At 42.1% G+C, this 23,018-nt stretch overlaps 1 protein-coding gene across 2 annotated transcripts in view; it reads right to left on the bottom strand.

The window, feature by feature from the left end:
* The window catches only part of ITPR2 (inositol 1,4,5-trisphosphate receptor type 2), a 356,349-nt gene that overhangs the window by 304,336 nt on the left and 28,995 nt on the right, over positions 1–23,018 (bottom strand). The window lies entirely within an intron of this gene.

Below are 23,018 nucleotides of genomic sequence, written 5' to 3'. Positions count from 1 at the left end.
GGTCCAAAGATGGTATGGTAACGGGGGGCCACATAAGGGTACCTAAAAATGGATGGTACATCATCCAGGAAAGGAGATGGAGGGATTACAGAGTAAATCTCTGGATGCTTGGAAGAATAAGGGGGAAATACCTGGTGTGGAGGAGGAGCCATGTTCACCTTTCTAATTCTGGTCCACACCTTCTGATTCTTAACAAAAGAGCCCTTCCCTGGCATTCTATCAGAGAAAAAAGAAAGGGCCCGACTCACCACTGTCCCACACTTTATGCGTGTAAAACGTTAGCAAATGAGAATAGTTGTGGTTTATACCCACTTTATACTGGTCAATGTGCACAGGGCGCAGGCAATGGGGACTCAGACCCTAACTCCTTTAAAATAGATGGGAGTGTGATTGGACTCTTGTTAAGAGTGGAGTAAAGGGGGTGAATAGGAACAGGGACTCCACAGGAACCACCCCTACATTTCCACCCTCACAACAACGGAGTTTCCTACATGTGGCATGGTGGGCTTTCACCATGAGCCTGAATTGGTGTTCTAAGAGTGCAAGAAATAAATGTGCATAACTGATTTCTATCCCAAACCTCAGTGACTTTGATTATTGATTATTTGGAATGCCTAGAAGCCCCACCCCGATCAGGGCCTCACAAGCACTATACAGACACATAGAAAAAAAAAAGCCCTTTGTCACGATGGGCTTAGGGTCTAAACAGACCAGAGAGATACAGGGTAGGAAAAAGTTATCACTCCCATTTTACAGGGGGGACATTGAGGCATGGAAAGATTAAGTGACCTGCTCAAGGTGACACAAAAGTCTATAGCAGAGCTGGGAAATGAACCCACATCCGCTGAATCACAGTCCAGAGCTTTAACCATTGACCACTTTCTCTCTTGCAAAACATCTTACAACACCGCACAAAACCTGGACTAAGTTCCAATTTGTCCATATAATATATGGACATTTTTCTACATCTCGGTCCTAAAGAATGTTCATGTATCTTTTAAAAAAAGTTCAGTAATCACTTGCTTATTATTTTTATTATATACATATACATACACACACACACACACACTGATTATGAAGGCACTGGTCATGCCTCCATAATCAAAATATATACTTCCCAAACTTACAGCACTTACTCCGAGTACAGAATCAATATTCCTAGCCTACATTTCATAAATAAAAAGATAAAAAGCATCTGTTGCTTTGTTACGCCTAAAAGACTCTGAAACATACTAGGTCGCTGCATTTGGTTTTCAAACAAACAAAATGATTCATTTTCTGTGTGCTTGCAAAATAATTACTTTAAAATGCATGATGTTAATAATAGTCCTGACTGAACCAATGCAATACAAGCACCTTTCAGGTTCAGAGCTTTTTAACTACTTCCAAAGACATAAGCTGATTTTTTTTTAATTTCATTTGTTTGCAGTTTTGTTTTATAGTGCAAATAAAGAATTTAAAAACCTGGAATGGGGAGAACGAGCTGGCTACATTATACAATATACCGAGCTAACTCTTTAAAATAAAGTTGTAAAGCAACTATTTTAGCTATTCTATCATCAAGGAAGTTTTGGCAAGCTTAAAAAAGCTTAATAGCTTTATTCTTTTGCTCACTGGAAACAGACAATACTGCATTGTACTGTATATTGTAATACAGAACATAGCAGGTACAACATTATTCCATTTCAGCTCTGCACATGTTGACTACTTATAGGAGACAACTGAATTTTCTGCTTGTTTATGGCATGATTTTTATTTGTGCATGTTCTTTTTAAACATAATAAATACCTGTTTTATGTACAATGCCTATGAGTGGATGCTGTACACCCATTTTTTCTAACTGTAGTCATTAAGTTGTGTAGTAATACAGTGCAGCCTAAAATATACCATCAGAGCTCCAGAAGACAAGACAACAGTTCTGCAACTGGACCTTTACTTACACCCCCTACATTCAGCCATTATGGAAAAAGATTCTGAAAGCAACAATATAATGGGGATCTCTTATCCTGGGTCCCAATCCTGCTCCCAATGAGGTCAGTGGAAGTTTTCCTATTTACTTCAGTGGGAAACTGTTTTGAGAATCTGGTCAATTCAGTACAATTGGCCACTATTGCATTGCTGTCTCCATGCTACCGTGTACAATACCAGGCTACGCAAAGATGGAAACCTTTGAAAATAATGATCTATATGCCTAGAAGATACAACGTACTCCTCATTGTCCATAAAGCAAAAGTCTGCAGGAGATTTCCTCTTCCGTTTCCAATGGTTCCCCATTCGTTGGCTTTAGAGGGGGGTGTTAATTTTTAGGAACATAGGAATTGTCATATTGACTCAGAGCCCTTATCTATCTAACCTAACATTCTGTCTTGACAGTGGCCAGGACCCAATGCCTCAGATGAAGATTCAAGAAGCCTGCAGTAGGTAGTTATGGAATAACCTGCCCGCAGGGAAAGTTCCTTTGTAATCCTCATTACTGAGTTTTTGGCTTATGCCCTGAAGAATATCCCTTCCAGACATTTGTTTAAATCCTACCTAATGTAACTCTGGATGTTCTCATTATCCATCTCTGGCCATGTCTACACTAGGAGCACTTTGTTAGTACAGGAATATTGGTACACCATACTGGCAAAGCACTTCTAGTGTGAACACAGCTTATACTGGAAAAACTCCACTCGGACCTTATGCCTGCACAGCTACACTGGTCAGAGCTCACACCCCTTCACAGCCTGGACTGATACTGCTGTGCCAGCAGAAAAGTGCAGTATAGATATGGCTCACATGTCAAATCCTATCTTGAATTCTACTAAATTCTCAACCTCAATGATGTTTCGTGGCAATTAATCCCACAGGTTAATTGCACACTGTGTGAAAAAGTATTTCCTTTTATCAGTTTTACATTTGCTGCTTTTCAAGTTCATTCAATGTCCTGCCATTTTTGTACTACAAGAACAGAAGTGCTCCCTCTACTGTAATATCATTCATTATGCCAAACACCTTTATTACAAACTTTCTTATTCTCCTAACAAACAGACCCCATCTTCTCCTCCACCCCCAAAGACCTCCTTCTCCCCTGGAATTATGACACAAGTCCAGAGTGAAATCCCATAAATCCCATCTCTCTATTGGGGAATACATCACAAGGGGGCAGCGGGAGGGTTTCAGCAGGGATATGTGAAGGGAGGAATTCTGTTTCAAGAGGTGGGGTCTGAAGCAGGAGTATGGGTATGGGAATATGCATATGGGGCAGCAAGAGTTAGGTGGTATACATGAGTGGGGCAAGAATGAGTGGTGGGGGGGAGCTGGAATGGGAATAAGAGCAGGAATGGTTAATGATGAGAGGGGCAGGTTGGTTGGGGGGTAAGGAACGTGTGCTGGGGAAGTGGCAGTTCTTTCATGAACTGCCAAAATGCACAGGGCCAGTTACGACCTGAAGGCACATCCTTAACTTACTTTGAGGGACTTATGGATGATATGAAAGGGCCAAGGAATTTTATTGTAGCCGGGTAGTTAATTGAAACTACTACTGAAACTCACACACACACACGTACGTATTCTGGAAGCCCATAAGGGACTTAGAGCTCCATACAACAGGGCAGGCTTAATACCTTTACTTACTCTGAGTAGTAAGTCTTGCTCCTCAAACAGTTTGGTACACAGAGAGCTTGAGACAGACAGTCTCCTCCTCACTCAGTTGCTCAGCTTTCACTCCCTTAGCCCTTAAGGTTATGGTTTCACTCATTTTCCAATGAGCATAAGCCTGGTCAGCACAGGAAGAGGGGACATTGTTGACTATACCTGTCAGCAACAGGTGCAGCTGGACAGTTTAACTACAAGCATAGCCAAGGACAAGCCATGTTCAAGACACGTCTCCAAGACGACCTGCCCTCAACCCCTTCTCACACATGAATAGCCTGCCCTCAAACTTTCCCTGCCACAGAGGGCCTCTTTTGCTCCACCCTTACCCCCATCACCGTCCACCCAAACACACAACACCTAACTCAACCACCACGCCATCACACAGGGAACCTGTTACTAGAGCTGGGTGAAAGTTTTTGATTAAAACTTTTAGAGGCAAAAAATGGGTATTCAGGTCAACCAAAACATTTTGTGAAGTCATGTTGATTCTGGAAAACCGTTTTACTTAAAAAAAAAACCACCAAGTCATCAAAACGTTTCATTTTGAAATGTTCAATTCAAAACATTGACTTTTTGATGTGAAACCACTTTTTGTTTTGAAGTTGCCTTGAGTTTTATTTTTTAATTTTTTTTGTAAAGTGGCTGTCATGGTTAAGTCATGAGTAGCTAGGCCGAGTAGTCAGAGCCAGAGTCCACAGTCATGAGAGGAGAGAGTCAACTGGGTCAGGATACCGGGAGGTCAGAAGCAAGTGAAACTGGAGATTAAAACCAGGTATCAAGAACCAGAGTCAGGCTGTGTCAGGATACCAGATGGTCTGAGGCAGGAGCCAAATTCATGATTTCATCCTGGTTCGGGCCTTCAATAGGAGCCACCCTGAATGTTTTCAGTTGGGTCCCAAGTTCCTCTAGGCCATAGCCTTCCCAATCAAATCAGGCACCATAATTTGCCCTGCTTGATCTTAGAGTCAGACTTCATGAACAATATATTCCTCTTGACCCTGTATTCACACCGGTAGGAGTGATGACTGGGCTCTACGGAGAAATGTGTTCTCGGTGTATGGTTTTAGAAGTGAGATGTGGAATACAGGATAGACTCTAGGCAATTGAGGGAGCTGGAGCTTGAAGGTGACCAGGTTGATTTGTCACTGAAACCAGTATGGGCTAAGAGGGTCTGTCCATGCAGATGTGTTCTGTACGAAGCCATACCTTTTGTCCTATGGAATAGGTGAGACCCTTTTGTCTACCCTTGTCTGCGTGCTTTCTGTAGTGTTCCCTCACCTTTTCAAGGTGTCCCTTCACCTCCTCTTGGATGTGATGGATGTGTTGTACTAGGTAAAGGATAGATGGGTTGGGGGAGGATGCGGTTAACTGTGGGTAAAATTGGGGGTGGTACCCATAGTTGATAAAGAAGGGGCTGGGCCGATGGATGCATGGTCTGTGTTATGGTACTAAAATTCAGCATAGGGTCACAGTGAAGACCAGTCATCCTGGTGATGGTTGATATAGCATCATAAGTATTATTAGAGGATCTGGTTGATTCTTTCCATTTGGCCAATCAACTGAGGATGGTAGGCAGGAGATAGGACTACTAATAAACATAGGGCCTTGTGCCAGAAGTAGGCAGTAAACTGGGGGCCCCAAGTCACAGGTGATGTAATCTGGGAGGCCAGGAAGATGGACTATATTGTTTATTCAGAGCCAGGCGGTTTCCCCCACAAGGGTAAATCCATGCACAGAATGAAGTGAGCCTAGAAAAAGCAATTTACCACTGTCTGGATAGTCATGAAACCACTGGATCCTGGTAATTCCCCCCAAAAAGTCCAAGGAAATAGCCCCCCAGGGCTGAAATAGAGAGTGTCCAAAAGTTGGAGGAGACAGAAGGTTTCTGGAGTGGAAGGCATGTACCTGGCAGGAAGCTATAAAAGTCTCTATTGTGGGGCACATTCGGGGCCACCAGAAGGAACAGGACATTAAGCATCAGGTTTTGTATCACCCTAAGTGTCTTGCCAGGGTGAAAGCATGACACAGTTGAAGAACTGCCACTCTGGCAGGGCTGGGGGAGAAAACACAGTTGCAGTGTTCCTTAAGAACGTGCTCCTTCCCGGTTTTCATGTGGTTCTCTGTTGATAACGGCCAATTCGTTGGGTGGAATTCTGGAGACAGAAGCAGAACGGATGAGCGTGCCCAGATCCTGGCAGCAAGTCACACTGAGGAAATTATGCGACTTGAGAATGTGGGCTGGCTCCAGACCAGGGCCTCCTGGGTTGGAGCCATATCTTTAGAAATGTCTGCATTGCAATTTCTTGTTCCAGGGCAGACAGTCAAGATAAGGCTGATCGAAGAGAAAAATAGGGCCCCACTGGAGTGGTCACTGGTTTAGGGCCTTGGCCTTGTGCAGGTACTCCAGGTTTTCATGACCGGAGGCGTCAGCTTCCACAATGAAAACTTGCATCATGTCTGGGTGGGCCATACTGGAGTGGTGGTGAAGGCAAGCTTCAACTCCTCAAATGCATGCTGGGCCTTGGGCAATCAATGGAACTGGGCTTTTTATCAGAGTAGGGCAGTGAGAGCCTCTGGTTGTTTTGAAAAATTCAAAACAAGCCTTCAGTAAAAGTTTGTAAAGCCTAAAAATCTTTGTAGGTTTTAAGGCTGCCAAACCACCTTAATTTTGCCCTGTCGTCACACCAAGCAATAACCATTCCCAATTAAACTGCTTTTTTAAAAATATTTTCTTCCCTCTCCCCTAGTGTCACTCTAGGACAGAATTAGATTATATTGGTGACTTAACTGTATATTTCCATACCTTAACACATTACAATAAGAGTCATCCACCAAGGTCCATAGTTAACCACACACAAACATACATATTCCAGATTAGCATTCCTGGTCACAGATTTAACTATCAAAAATCCATTCAAAGACTTCCATACAAACTCATCTGAGAAACGTGTGTGACACGCTGTTAAGCCAAGTGCCTGCTCTAGGCAAAGCCTAGGTGTCAGCAGAGAACTGACAAACTCACGGCTGGAAGCCAAGCCAATTCACTTGTGTATTAGTATAAATCAGAGAGACTGTTAAACATATAGGAATATATTTTGTGTTTAAACTTCATGACAAGTAATGGGATGCCGTATGCTTTGTTTTCACTTACCTGTAACCTGTTATAATGTAATAGCAAACATTTACATTATATATACCCATGTAACTAAATAACCCCTCAAATGAGAAAGCATTCTTGTATAAGGCAAATGAAGAACTTTAACAGCAAAGTGCTAATTCTTGGGCATTTCAAAGCAAGTGGTCTTTGTGTATGAAGACTGCAGATCAAAGATTCTAAATGCATTCTTCTCTCTTAGTCATCAAAGAAAGAGCCCACGTGGGCAGCTGAACTGCCAACTTGTTTTTCTGTGAGAAGCTGTAAGTGTGGACACAAGGAAAAATTCTTCATCTCTGGACTAGTTTCAATTCTAACAGGGCAGAATAACTGAACGAGAAGACACAGATCCCCATAGTTATCCTGGGTAGCCCTGAGAGACTTTAGAGAAACTGGCAGATTACTGTACTATGTCGGTATTACCATTTGGATATATAGACGGTGATTCACCTGTACATATATTTTTACCTGCTTTAACCCCTCAACTTTCATTCCTTTTTCTTAGCTAATAAATCTTTAGTTAGTTTACTACAGAATTGGCTAACAGTGTTGTCTTTGGTGAGATCTAGGATGCAAACTGACCTGGGTCATTGACTGGTCTCTTGGAACTGGGTGTAATCTGAAATATTTTGTGATGTTTGGTGTAAGTGACCATTTATAACATAGTCCAGCTTGCCCAGGTGGCAAGATAGACTGGAGTGTCTAAAGGAACGGTCTGTGACTCCATAAGACTATTGTAGAACTTTGGAAGTTCACATTCGGTACTGGGTTGGTGAAATCTAATTATAAAACATACCACCAATTTGGGGTGTCTGCCCTGATGTAGGCACTCACAGTCGTGAGCACTCCAGACAGTGTGACAACATAGCCTACATGTCTGAGTAAATCTGCACAGGAAATAGGCTAGAGAACCTGATTTTGTAGGTCTTTGCTGCCTCTAACTTCAGTAATTGTATGCCACTTATTTTAGAAGATTTTTTTTTCTAAACTGCTACAAATACAAATTTATTAAAGCCCAGATTGCAACATGCTATTCAATAAATGCCAGCTCTTCACAGAAAGTTCTACACACCTAAAAATATCCTGCACCTGTCAAAATGTCTTAAATAGGTGATCATTAAGCATATACCTTCTGCTATATAAAAGAGCAATGCAAGCGTAGTGTACCTGAGCCACTCAGATTAAGAACTGCATTTACCATATTGAGATATTACAATTCAAAGTGACTTGCAAAAGCGTATCAAATACCAAGGAAACAAGGCGTCAGAAACAGGAAGAGTGGAATAGAGCAAGAGCAGCCAGTGTTGAACGTTCTCTTATTTGACCATGCAAGAGAAATTTCAACTGTCTTGTTACCAGTCACCTGTAAACTTGTGTACCAGAGAAAAAGTAGGATGTTTCAGTTGTTCCATGAACAATTCCAGCTATAATGTCCTAAAGCCATTCTGTTGTCTTGTGTTGTGCTGTGCTGTACCCACTCATGCCTTTAGACTGTAAAATGTTCAGGGATTTGTTTATTAGACTTGATCTATTTTTAGTACCATGTTTATAACATTATGTAAATGAATAATATAAATTAATTAATAATTAGGTATCATTATGCCATGTTTACAGTAGGAGGCAGGAACCAGAATTCTAGATTCTGGCCCTAATTCTGCCATTGACTTGCTATGACACCTTGGGTAAGTAACAAATTCTCGTGACTGCTTCCTCATGTGTACAGGGGAATAATGATACCTGTCAATATTACAGGATTTTGTAAATTAATGTTTGTACAAGGTTTAAAAACCTTTGCACCAAAAGGACCATATACAGTAAATTTATATTACATCGATTTCCATATTTCAGATCTATTTTACTCTGTACTGAAGCCAAATAATGTTCCTGTAACATAAAGAAGGAGAATTCTTATTTTAAAAAATACAAAGGGCAAAATCTTGCCCTGCTAGCAGGAGATAATAATAGCTTATAAATATCTGAAGGGTATAAACACCACAAAGGAAAATACATTATTTAGGATGAAATTATGAGAAGTTATTTAGAAATTACAAAATGAAAAGTTTAAGATGAATACCAGGAAAACTTCCTAACCGCGAGATCTATTAGCTCATGGACTGGTCTCCCAAAGGAACTTGTAGAAGCCCCATCACTTGGGACATTTAAATTAGATGGGGCAAGACTCTATTAAGTGTAGATCAGAGAACAATTCTGCATTGGCCGGAAGATTACAATCTCAAATGCACAGGTACAACCCTACCCCCACTGAAATCAATGACAAAACTCCCCCATGATTAAAAGGTGCACTGTGGAGGAAAGCGGAAATGAAATGGTGAGAAGCAAGTCTGGGAGCCACCCTGTTGGCACACAGCAGTATGGTTATGGTTGGCATAGCACCTTGTAATAGAGCCGGACTCACCCAGTGGCGCCTCCTGCTGGTTGTCCTTGGGAATTAGCTCATCAACCTCTGGAGCGCCCTCTGCCATCCGGTGATCCACCTGACCCCTTGCCCCAGTCCCTCCCAGGACCCGGTGCCTCCTCCCACTGGGGTGCTACCCCCTGGCAGTAAAACCCAACAATCCCTGAGGGTCTCCCCTCCCCAGGGAGCCCCCACCCACTATCCCCACTTCACCTCAGTCTTGGCTACTGCCAGTCCTCATTTAGCCCTGCTCCCTGGGCCGACTGCAGCGTATCAGCCACTCATAGGCGAAGGGGTCTGGACCTGCTGCCTCTGTCTACCCATGGGCTGCCCCCTTGCAACACCAGTACCTAATAGGTCCTAATCTCAGCCTCACAACCTGATGGTTTCCAGGCCGGAGCTCCCCTGCTCCAATCTAGGTATTCCCTCAGGTCCCTGCAGCCAGGCCCTTCCCTCTCTGAACGCAGAGAGAGACTAGCTAAGCTTCAGCCTAGCAGCCCCTTTATAAGCTCAGCTGCAGCATAATTGGGGCGTGGCCCAGCTGCAGCCATTTCCCCAATCAGCCTAGCCTTTCTTGCCCTCAGCCCTGGCTCTCTCCCAGGGCTGGCTTTTAAACCCCACAGGGCAAGAGCAGGTAACCACGCCGCTACACTCCTACAAACACACCTGCTGCCAAATTCAGTTTACATGCAGATGGGGCCGGGCACCTGCACACATCCTCAAGTTGTCTGACCTTGTCCTCTTGGGTCTATGGAGTACCAGGAAGCAGTTAGTAGGCCCCTCTCCCAGCTTTAATAAGAGTGCTGACAGCTTATCCTGTGCTGTGTAATCTGCATATGCTGGGCATGGGTGAGAAGTTCCTCAGGCCTTCTTCCACCAACAGAACATCTGTTTAACACCGAGTAGGATTAGATTGATGACCGTGCAGTTTCAGAGCACAGTGTCATCACCAGATCTGCAGTGATCAAAGAACACGCACATTACCGTGCTTACACCCTGAGAACATGTCCCTCTAAACAAAGCTGCTAAGACTTCCTGGAAAACATATCAAATATGTCCCATAATGTATGGGTATATTTCTTTGTTGAAATGGTTTGTTTCAAAAGATACTAATACCGAGCAAAAAAACCATCTGTTAACTTTAAGTTAAGCCTGCTAAACTACTCCTCACTGACAGAGCTGTGAAGTAATATTATAGTTAAAGCTAAGCAAAACTTTGGAAATCTGCAGGAAAGATTGCCAAAAAATATTAATTCTCATTAACTTACATTTGAACTCAGAAACTGAGTAATTCAAAGCCAACATTTTAAAAATAGGTTTCAGAGTAGCAGTCGTGTTAGTCTGTATTCGCAAAAAGAAAAGGAGTACTAGTGGCACCTGAGAAACTAACCAATTTATTTGAGCATAAGCTTTCGTGAGCTACAGCTCACTTCATCGGATGCATTCCATGAAGTGAGCTGTAGCTCACGAAAGCTTATGCTCAAATAAATTGGTTAGTCTCTAAGGTGCCACTAGTCCTCCTTTTCTTTTTATTTTAAAAATAGGACCTTAAAGCCTTTCTGTATTGCACTATTGAAATATATTGTAGCTCAATGAATATATAATCGTCCATATATAACTCAATAAATGTTATCTGCTCATGACTGTGTCTACATGATTTCTTCAATGTGAACTGTTGTCCCACCTACAGTATTTGATGGAGGGTTTAAGCTCTTCAAGGCAGGTACCTTGTATTTTGTGTGTGTTTGGCAAAGAACCATGAGTACTGTGGTACTCTACAAATCATTTATCTATTTTAGTCATTTCTAAGGCACACGTGCAAAAATCTCTGACATCACTGCTGCAATCCCTTTACTCAGTTGTTATACAAGCAAGATTCCTACGGACTACAAAACCTGTTTAAGAACTGCAGGGTTTGGCGGTATGTTGACACAATGTTAAGGGTGCTTAGTTAATCTGCAAGTATCTGGAAATGAGAAAATCAAGATTGACTACGTACCCTTTACTCTACCTCTTTATAGTTACCGATGATAACTTTGTAACTCAGAACCTCTAACGTGCAAGTTGTGACAAACAGAACCCTGTTCATTCAATATGAAGAAGTTACTGAAGACACACAGTTACTTTCAGATTGTGACCACTGTGAATTACAGGCTGAATTTTCAAGAATGCCTAAGTGACTTAGGAACACAGGCCATCAACAGGACTTATGTTCTTAAATGACACAGGAGCGTTTAAAAAAATCCCACCCTAAATCTTGTTTCATGGCTAACCATTCAAAAAGAGATTGCAAGGAGAACTTGGGTACAGAGAGAGAACAGAAGTATAACTGAAAAATATTCCAAGACCAGCCCAGACAGTCACACTAGGAGAATTAATTATTTGTTAGGTGTTTCCTGAAGCAGTATGTCTGTAACTGCTAAACATCTACTCCAGGTTCAAACAATTTCTTTGAAGTATTACATGTTACCTGGAAGAAATTGAAAGGCTGTAAACCCTATTTAATGAATCACAATGATAAACTGCATAGAACAGGTCTGGAAAATAAATGTACTCAAAAGGTCCAGTTGAGAAATACCATAATCTGTTTACTGATCAAAAAAATGACCTCATACATTAATTAAGGCATTCACACTTAAACATCAAAAAGTCAACCCATAATATGAAAAGGAGGCACATGCCAAAGGACAGAAACAATAGAAAAGCTTTTCACTGACACAAAGATGCGTCACAAAGCCGGAGATGCCAGGGTGTAAGTACACTGTTGCTTAAAGTGCAATCCTAATCTCACCAAGTAACTCTGTTATAAGCATCTTTTGGAGTCCTCTGTTTATTGTGCTCAGTGATTTCTACAACAGAAATCAAACACAGACAAAGCAAACTACATTTTAAACTTTTTCCCCCCCCCGAAGTGTCAGCACTGAAAACTCAATCTGGAGCCTAGGACAGACTTGAGAGTCAAGCTGGGTTCCTTCTTTATTTTGCATCAGCACCAGTAATAAAAGTGCTGCAGACCAGAGTATGGCATCTGTGTAAAAAAAAAAAAAAAAATTTTTTTTAAGTTTAAAAAAAAAAATGTAATTTTGTCCGTAGAGTAAATAGCTCTGAATACATGTAGGGAACATGACTCTTCACTGCCTTGCACTAAGCAGATATTTTCAGAGAACTATCCACAATGACTCCAAGATCTGTTTTTTGGGTGGTAACAGCTAATTTAGACCTCATTATTTTGTATGTATACTTGGGATTATGTTTTCCAATATGCATTTATCAACATTGAATTTCATCTGCCATTTTGTTATCCAGTCACCCAATTTTGTGAGATTCCTCTGTAACTCTTTGCAGTCTGCTTTGGACTTAAATATCTTGAGTAATTTTGTACTATCTGCAAACGACCACCTCACTGCTCAATGTGCAGCGGCAGTCAAAAAAGTTAACAGAATGTTAGGAGCCGTTAGAAAAGGAATAGATAATAAAACAGAAAATATAACTATATAAATCCATGCTACACCTACACTTTGAATACTGCATGCAGTACCATCTCAAAGAATGTATATTAGAAATGGGAAAGGTATAGAGAAGGGCAACAAAAATTATTAAGGGCGTGGAACAGCTTACTTACAAGAAGTGATTAAAAAGATTGGGACTGTTCATCTTGGAAAAGAGGCTCAGGGGGGGAAATGATAGAGGTCTATAAAATCATGAATGGTGTGGAGAAAATGAATAAGGCAGTGTTATTTACCCCTTCACATAACACAAGAATCAGGGTCACCCAATGAAATTAATAGGTAGCAGGTTTAAAACAAACAAAAGGAAGTACTTCTCCACCCAACGCACAGTCAACCTGTGGAACTTGTTGCCAAGGGATGTTGTGAAGGCCAAACTATAACTGGATTCAAAAAAGAATTAGATAAAATTCATGTAAGATAGTTCCATCAATGGTTATTAGCCAAGATGGTCACGGTACAGCCCCATGCTCTGGGTGGTCCTAAGCCTCTGACTGCCAGAAGCTGGGAATGGGTAACTGGGGATGGATCACTTGATAATTGCCCTGTTCTGTTCATTCCCTTTGAAGCACCTGGCATTGGCCAAGGTCAGAAAACAGGATACTGGGCTAGATGGACCATTGGTCTGACCCAGTCTGGCCATTCTTGTGTTCACCCAACTCCCAGCTGGATGCCTAACACATTTGAGTTCCTTTGAAAATCTTGCTGTTAAGGGACTAATGTGCTACTTTTCTTTCTGATAACAGGTTTCAGAGGAACAGCCGTGTTAGTCTGTATTCGCAAAAAGAAAAAGGAGGACTTGTGGCACCTTAGAGACTAACCAATTTATTTGAGCATGAGCTTTCGTGAGCTACAGCTCACTTCATCAGATGTTTACCGTGGAAACTGCAGCAGACTTTATATACACACAGAAATCATGAAACAATACCTCCTCCCACCCCACTGTCCTGCTGGTAATAGCTTATCTAAAGTGATCAACAGGTGGGCCATTTCCAGCACAAATCCAGGTTTTCTCACCCTCCACCCCCCCACACAAATTCACTCTCCTGCTGGTGCTAGCCCATCCAAAGTGACAACTCTTTACATAATCAAGTCGGGCTATTTCCTGCATAGATCAAGGTTTTCTCACATCCCCCCCGAGCTGTAGCTCACGAAAGCTCATGCTCAAATAAATTGGTTAGTCTCTAAGGTGCCACAAGTCCTCCTTTTCTGATAACAGTATCTCTGAACAAAATACCTGCTACTTCTCAGTGTTAGAAATAGGGCCGGTCGGATGCCTTTAAATAATTTGTAAAGATTTGATTTTTTAGTTCTATTACAGATTCATTTCTCTTTTGTTTGGCAAGAACAGTGCATTCTGACAGGAATGGGGAGAGCAAATCTGGGCCTTACCACTTGGAACAAGAACCTTTCCAACCCTGGGTCCCCTGCAGACACAGGCTCTTGAGTTTGGCAGTCTGTTTCAGCCAGCCTGGCATTCTGATGCATTAGACAACCTGCAACTTAACCGAACAGCAATCACAAAAGCAGTACCAGACATGTAATTCAACTTCTGGTTTCAGCATTTGTTTCTGCCTCCAGGGGCAATGACTTGCTTTGCAGGAATCCACTGAAAGAGGTCTATTTATCCTTTGATATATGTGCCCAGCGGTCACGGATGTGAATGGGAGTTAATGCACACTTTTCAAAGGGAGAAGCCCCCCACACATGAACACGTTTCAATTTCCTAAACAAGACTTAAAATTTTGCCTTGCAATGACAAATGTTTAAAACATTTAATGGCCGTGCCAAGTAACTTGCAGATTCTCTTTGCTTTCCTGTTTCTTTTGCGTCACGAAAAAAAAAATTGCCTTCCAGGCGAAAAACAGTGGAGAAATTACATAGACTTTGTTTACTTATTCTTGAAGTAAGGTGAGCCTGCTTCCTACTGGCAGATCATTTTGGGAGCTGTTCCAGATCATTTCAGAGTTGTTCTCGCATTAACTTGGACTAGTCCTCAGAGGTTTCTGCTCCACCCACAACCAGCCTCTCTCTGCCTGGTCACTGAACAATGATCTTAAGGCATGAAAGAGGAAGGATGGTCTTGTTATTCAAGCACTGGGGACTTAGAAAATCTGGGTTCAAATCCAGCTTCTGCAACAGATTTCTTGTGTGACCCAGGACAAGTCATTTCACATCTCCGTGGCTTAGTTCTCCATCTGTAAAAATGGAGATAAAAATCCTTCCTTTTTCATGCCTTTGATCTGTCTTTTCTTTTTAAACCATAAGCTCTTTGGGTCAGGGACTGTCTCTTAATACATCTATCGAGTTTCGCACAATGGAGCCTCTAGTCACTGCTGAAATACATAATAAATAATCACAGGAAACAAACATTAGTTTAGCCTCAGAACACCCCTGTAAGGCTAACATACTGACAGCCACGCACACAGTATGTCAGAGGCAGTTGCAGGAGTAGTTCCCAAAAGCCAGAACTCCTACTCCTCCTGCTCTACACAAACAGTCCCCTTTGGAAACACAGAAATAACCTTCATATGGAGCTTTCTGTTCTCCTCCTACTCCGAGCGGAAGAGTAAAATGTGCATGTGCAGGAATTCACACCACAAAATGATCCGGTGAACTAAAGAAAAAGCCCTTCTTCGTCTTCAGCAACACATAGTCAAAAAGTGTGACGAGATCAGTAATACTGACCCCTCTAGAGCAGCTCCCTACTAGAGGGACACCATAATCTTAAAAATCACATTTTTGTCAGGTAAAACAATGTATCTCCCTGTTATTACAAGTAACCCCTAAAATGGCTGTAACAACAAAATTAGAGGGACCGCCCCCCTTTGTTTGTTTTGTAAATTTGTATATACTCAGTTCCACTGTTTCTCCTGTAAACAAGACCTAACCGATTATATATTAGATCCTTTCTTAAAATTTTCCCACCACAATAGGAAGAACTGTTGGTGGCCACAATAACAGAGGTGCTCTTGTGGAAAGGCTTCTGGCAACTGCTGATGTTTTAAATACTACGTCCTCCAGATCTGCTCTCAGCAGACAGCTGCCTACACTAGGACAGCGGTTATCGACCATGGATATGCATACCCCTGGGGATACATCTACTCCTCAAGATATTTGCCTAGTTTTACAACAGGCTATACTGTGACATTCCCCTGATGTTATCTGGGCTGGTGGTCTGCTAGATCACTCCAATCCTCAACTCTGGGAGCCAGTCTTACCCAGCTCTGCTGTGAGAACCCTCACTCCTGGGTTGTTCATGCAGCGCCTCTGGCATGTAAGCTGCTCCCAGCTACTCGCAAACGAATTATACTAGCCAGTATCTCCAGTTCCAGACATAACCTAGGAACCTCCGCCTTGCAGCGTCCAGTTATGCCTGCTGGACGCTGAAAGGTTATATGAGTTTGTCAATTTAACAAAGAAATTGATATGTACCAGGCTTGTTATCCCAAGGGGAGTCTCTGATACACTTCAAACCGAACACACTGCTTCAGGTAGAACAAACGAACAGATTTATTAACTACAAAGATAAATTTTACGTGATTACAAGTCAAAGCACAACAAATCAGATCTGATCAAATGAAATAAACGCAAAATGCATTCTAAGCTGATCTTAACACTTCCAATGCCCTTACAAATGTAGATGCTTCTCACCAAAGGCTGGCTGGCTGCTCTTCAGCCAGGCTCTCCCCTTTGATCAGTGCTTCAGTCACTTGGTGTGGTGTCTGTAGATGGAGGTGGAAGAGCAAGGAAGAGCATGGCAAACGTCTCTCCCTTTTATCACGTTCTTTCTTCCCTCTTGGCTTTGCCGCCGTGCCCCTCCCCCCCCCGCCCACTTTCAGGGTCAGGAGACCATTACCTCATCGCAGTCCCAAACTGATCAAAGGAAGGGGGGTGACTCACTCAAGAGTCCAACAGATCCTTTGTTGTTGCCTAGGCCAGTGTCATTTGTTCCTATGAGGCTGGGCTGGGTTTGTCCCATACATGACCTGATGAGGTGTGAACTGCCCCTCTGCTCTTGGGAAGTTTTTGCCTGGGCTTGCTTTAAGCCATGAGGACACATTTTCAGCCTCATAACTAATATACATGAAATAACAACCTATAACATTACTATAACATTACCATAACAACAATGCTCAGTACATCATGAGCCTTCTGAAGACACCCAACATGACAAACTTTGCATTAGATACCACAAAATCATATTATAAGGATGAACAAGGGGGTGTAGGGTGTTCCCATGATGTACAGAAGGCTACACAAAAAGCACTCACAAAGTCAGAACAAATTTCATACAGCCAATTACTTGTTTATACTGCTCTATATACTATACATTGAAATGTAAGTACAATATTTATATTCCAATTGATTTATTTTATAATTATGTGGTAAAAATGAGAAAATAAGCAATTTTTCAGTAACAGTGTTCTGGGACACTTCGATATTTTTATGTCTGATTTTGTAAGCAAATAGTTTTTAAGTGAGGTGAAACTTGGGGGTGTGCAAAACAAATCAGACTCCTGAAAGGGGTACAGTAGTCTGGAAAGTTTGAGAACCACTGCACTAGGGCACCATTGGTTACCAACAGTGGTAAATATAAGGGGAAAGAAAAAGTTTAGTGGCAACACGGCCTTAGTTAATCAGTCTCTGCTGTTTGTGTAGGTCTTTCACACAGCAACTGGTGAGACAGAACATTTGTAAAAATATAATACCATACATTTTCATGACATATTGGCAGGTTTCATAATAAATACTGATTGCAATTCATTTCTTAAACTGACCAGATTCCAAGTTAATGATGTCCCTTTAAGAATTGTAGGCAATTCTCCCGCCAATGGTTTAGCAGTTCCACTCGTGCTAGCAATAATGAGAACATTAGTGTTGACTTGGTGCAGGTTTTATTACCACCAGGTAGCCTTCCAATGCTGTGGCTCAATGTTAACTGTGAAGAACAATGATGCTATGGCTTTGCTGTCAATTCTCCAAAAGCAAAAACAACTACTAAGGAGTAGCTTCACTATAAGCTTTGTTATACAGGGATAATCTGGCCCCTTGTTTTTAAGGCTCTTATGTTTCCTGTGACTTTCCAGCATTCTTTTGCCTCAGCCCCAAACAACTTTCAGCCCTCTTCACAACTGTTTACACTGGCCTCCTAAGAGACCATGGATGATTGCAAATAATCACTTCCTACCTGGAGAAACTCCTGGAGTTCTTTAAACAACTCACTGCTAATTGGAGGGTTAACCAAAAAGGAAGTAAAATGGAATCTTTTGCAAAGCCTGTACTTTAGGGGTACGGTAAATGAATGAATGGAGTCCACTTTATTCTTGCTGATCAGTATATTAGTGCTATGCATTCATTTTCTCTCAACACCGATGGCACAGTCCACATAAAATGCACAGGTTTCAAAAGGCAAGTCTTGCCCCAAACCTGGGAGGTCCTTCAAGAGGACTCTGACCTCTCCCTGTGTAAATCATGATTTATATAGTTGAACGCATTATTATTTCAAACACGTTCTAATGAGTATTTGCCTACAGTCCAGTTTGTCTTTATCTGTGCCAGTTAAAATATTTTATAAATCAAATGAAAAATCAACAGCATCTGATGGGGGCTGACCCAAAGTCAATGCGAATGAGCCCAAGGAGAATTTAGAAAAGATCACAAATGGTATCAGTGTTACCAACTCTTGTGATTTTATTGCAAGTCTTGTGATATATGGTGTCTTTCTTAATGCTTTAGTTCCTGGAGTCAAGTGAATATGTAGGAATCTCAGCTTTAGATTTTTTTTAAGTTTCAAGCCCTCCTGGTTGTTCAGAAAAGCATGAAAATGTGAGGCAAGTGCATTATAGAGGCTCAAAAAGCAAAAGGGAAAAAAAATCAGAATTTTTAAATCCCATGATTTTTAAACCAATCTCATAACTTTGGGGGTTCTGACTCAGGCCTTTTGCACAACCAGCACTGGAAACATGGTGAATGTCTTACTCTGCAAAACATTACTCCCAGCCATTTTCTTGTTCCCACATCCTCGACAGCAAGCAGGGTGCTGCTCCAATTGGCTCTTGTCAGCTAGAGGCTAAGGCAAACAGGAGCAAGAGGAGCACAGCTCCTCTTCATCTACTTAAAACAAAGCAAAAGCTTCCCTTCCTCTCCCCAGCTTGGCTGAGCAGGGCTTACACAGAGCTCCCCCTCCTTGTTAGCTGGTGAACGGAGAGCTTCCCATCGATCTACTTTAAGCACTCTGGTAGCCTGTAGCACTTGGACGAGCGGGATGCTCAGAGGCCCCTCATCTGATACCGAGCACCAGATCCCCACCACACTAGCTGAGAAACTTGAGCCTCAAAGAGCTGGCAGCAAAACAAGCAAGCTGTCACCAGGCCAAACTCTAACGTGAACGTTCTCAGTGTTTCCTAAGGAATTAGTAATCAGCACAGGTCTTCCAAAAAGGACTTGGAACAGAGAAACAGGATGAAAAAAAAAAAGTTGTTACAAGGTAATGTGCTGGGAAAGCTTTTTATTTCACTCAGTATATTAGGTTTCCTTTTATTGCATACATGGAAAAGCACGTTTCCCACTCTCCAGTCACTCTGCTACCTATTAAAATACTGGCCAGCTTAGTTTGGGCCAGCAGAAAGGAAGTTTTCTGGCCACTGAGAGGAAGGGTTAATTTATTTATATCCCTTATACAGAGTCCTAGCTGTCCCTACAAGGAGCCACCTGCTTTCCTAGCTTGGCCTGCCACTGTGAACAACCTGTGAGCAATTGCTGGTGCCCACATGCTCTCTCAAGTTGGAAACCAGCAGGGGGAGGTTTTCTGCTTGGGAAGGGTAGGCCAAGGAAGGGGACACACTGGCAGAGAGCCCTAAAGCACTCAGTGGCAGAGGAGGCAGGAAGAGTGTGGAAGGTTCATTACCTGCTGGGAGAAGAAAGGAGAGCAGTGATCAGAACATGGGACAGATAGGCAGTGGGAAAGAACGTACCAGAGGGAGAAAGACAGATCTGGGTTGCAGAGAGCCACAGGACCACAGCAAAGAAGGAAAGAGGAGCAGAAGGCAAGAAATGAGTTAATAATGGTCATTATTATTCATATTATGGTAGCACTTAGGGACCCAAATCATAGACCAGGACCCCTCTGTGCTAGGCACTGTACAAACACACAATAAAAACAACATCAGCATCTCTTAGAGCTGGTCTAAAGACGTCAAAATTCAGAATTTTTCAATGAAAAAATTAAGGGACACATTTTGGGGGAACATTTCACTTTTCAACTTATTCTAGTTAACTCAGCTCCTCTACTCCAATGTGTACTCCTAAAGACAATTGTGTTCAACCTTAGGATTCAAAGGGTGAAATCCACGTCCTTTTGGTTTCCATAGTCACACTTAATGGTGCTAAAAAGGCTGCAGTGTTACTGAATCCTTTCTCTACAACCAGAGGCCAAAAGAGTATACCAAAGCGTAAACCTAGTTTCTAGTTAAGCTAATTAATATACACAGACCCCTTTAAAAACAGCCTTGTGGAAGTCAATCTAATATTGTGCGATGATGTCCAGAAGCGTAAGACTATTCAAGTCCTTTCCTTAGGGTTCCACACCCCTTTCTGGGCGGCTTTACACCACTATCAGTAGTTATGCCACTGCCTATGGCATGGAGATTAAAAGCCTTCTAATCACCCTGGTCACAATTCCCCAAGTCATTCATGTATACCCAAAAAGTAAACTATGCTGTACTATCTCTTCAGTGCAGCTGAAGTCACCCCACCCAATATTAGCTCTGATTGTTTTAATCACTCTTCTAGATTTCATTGCATAATCAAAAGCCATTCAGCCCTCTCTGCAGCGAGCTTTGCGTACTGATTACACAAGCTTTTCTTCTCCCCAAGGAAGCAACGTATCAGGTGTGCTGGAACTAGGGGTGCTGCTGCACCCCCTGGCTTGAAGCGGTTTCTGTCATATACAGGATTTACAGTTTGGTTCAAAGGCTCTCAGCCCCCTCATTATACAAATTGTTCCAGCAACCTTCCAATATATTGTCTTGAATACTCTCATACACTGCCATGGAACAGTTCAATTGTTAAATTATTACTACCTCTCCCCAACCCTTGTCAGAGGGCACTGTGTCAGTCATGCTGTGTCAATCAAGGTTTGGCCCCCCTGCTAAGAAAGCCCCCCTCAAATGTTTATTATTCTATTATCAGCCAGATTCAAATGTTCCTCTCTGAGAAGGTGACTGCCAACATATTTCAGACAACGTGGGATCTCTGATTTGGCAACAGGCCTCAGTACGACATTGACACACCATTTGTTTGTGGGCTGTATGACTCGCTGTCAGCAATGAGTTTGAGACACAGTTACATATGGATATCTGATCTGCAAGCTACATTTGATAACACTACCTGTGAGATATTGTTGGCCTGATTTAATGAAATAATTAAAGTGTACTTTAGAACAATTCACTCCTTTCAGGTCAACTAGTGGTTTGGAAAACTATCAGGCCCCATCTCCTGATGAATAACCTCTAATGCCACAGTTCCACTCACCTATGAATTTCACATGAGTGCAATGCTCTAAACAGGACCCTGGGAGATGATTCCTGGCCTAATATAACTGAAATTGGTGAAACTCAAAATTACTAATAATTTTGAAAGGCCAGGAAGCAGGAATCACTCCATAAGAGGGCAGCATGTTTGGTATTCTGTCTCCATGGAGGTTGATTTTGGGGTCTTGCAAGCCAATACCGAATACTTTTTAGTTTTCCCTGCAACATTAAGTTTATGTGGTTTGCATCTGTTGTTGTGTTAGCAAGTGTAGGTGTTGGGGATAAAGTTGGACTTTTTGTGTTCTTTTTTTATTTTCATTTTTTTACACATGCATGTGTGCACACAGAGTCTGAATAGGTTTTATTTTATTTTATTTTGCATTCTGATTTATTTAAATTTTTAAAGGTAGTGGGTGACTTTTTAAAGCACCAAAAAAAAGGACCAAAATAATTATAATTTTTATATAAAAGTGCCATGAAGACAGATTTTTATGTACTTACAATCCCAATACAAGAAAGAGATACCATAATATTTATGATCACTAATTCTATGCAAAAATTACTGGAAATCACATTAAGAAGATTCTGCCAAGGTTTCAGGACAGATCCTCTTCTGCATTTCTCTGGCACTGCAAAGGGACCAGAAAGCAGCTTGATCTATCCAGCTGAGAATTCTCCCGTTGTGAAGGAGCTCTCAGTTGGTACAAATTACCCCCCATCTGGCTGCACAAGAGGGGGCAGAGGTGAAACTAGACCATAGTGCACTCCAGCAAGCCCCAGCAGACAGAATCACTGGGGGACTATTAACAGCTGATGTATCTCAGAGCAACCTCAAAGCTGATGTAACCCATCATGGGGCTGGCACAGATCAGCCCAGAAAAATCACAGAGCCATAAATGACTCCCAGAGGCCACTCCACCCTCCCTGATCAGATGTAAACAGAAGAGAACATAAACCTTTATAACCAGGCCTAGAGCCAACTCAGTACTATCATGTCACAGAGACAAGGAGAAACACCAGCATATGTCAGAAGACAGAACAGACCTCAGAATGCACCAGACAAAAGGAGGGAGAATAGAGTAGTAGTCCTGCTCCCCTTCAGATGCAGAAGACTTTCCATCCCAGAAACAAAAACACAGGAGTACATCCATATGATCTGTGAGGTAAAGGACAAGAGGAACATAGAATTCCTAGTGGTGTATAGGCCTGCAGACAGCAATGCTGTCAACTTCCTGGATGAACTTGCAGAGCTGCCACCCATCATGGTACTGGAATCCCTCAGACCTCAGCATTTACATAGATAATCTTAATGATACAGTAGAACTTGATCTCATGGCCTCCATGGGATTCTCCCAAGCAGTCTGAACCTACACATGCAGCCAGGACATATGTTGGACCCTATCTTCAGCCTAGGACCAACATACCACTCCCTTGGCCTTACCACCACCTCATGCAAGCAAAAGTCAGAGCCTTCCCTCCTTCCCACCAGGGTAGTGATCAACAAAAGATGGTCCACCCCTGAAGACTCCTGAACTCCCATAGGTCTTTAACTTGCCCTAGGAGAATAAGTCACCCAAATACAAGACTCACCTGATATCCAGTACCACCAACATTTTGGCCCAAGCCATGCACTCCCCCCACACTGTGCAAGAAGGATTACCACAGTTCACAGATGAACTATGGCAGATGAAGCGCACAGCCAGAAAGCTAAAATACCAATGGCACAAAAGACACTTTGAATCCCTCTTCCAGCAGCACAAAACAACTCTTAC

Source organism: Lepidochelys kempii, chromosome 1, assembly GCF_965140265.1.
Source record: "Lepidochelys kempii isolate rLepKem1 chromosome 1, rLepKem1.hap2, whole genome shotgun sequence".
In the NCBI taxonomy this organism is placed as follows: Eukaryota; Metazoa; Chordata; order Testudines; family Cheloniidae; genus Lepidochelys; species Lepidochelys kempii.
The sequence above is the reverse complement of the archived record's forward strand: the minus strand, read 5'-3'. Positions and strand labels throughout refer to the sequence as shown.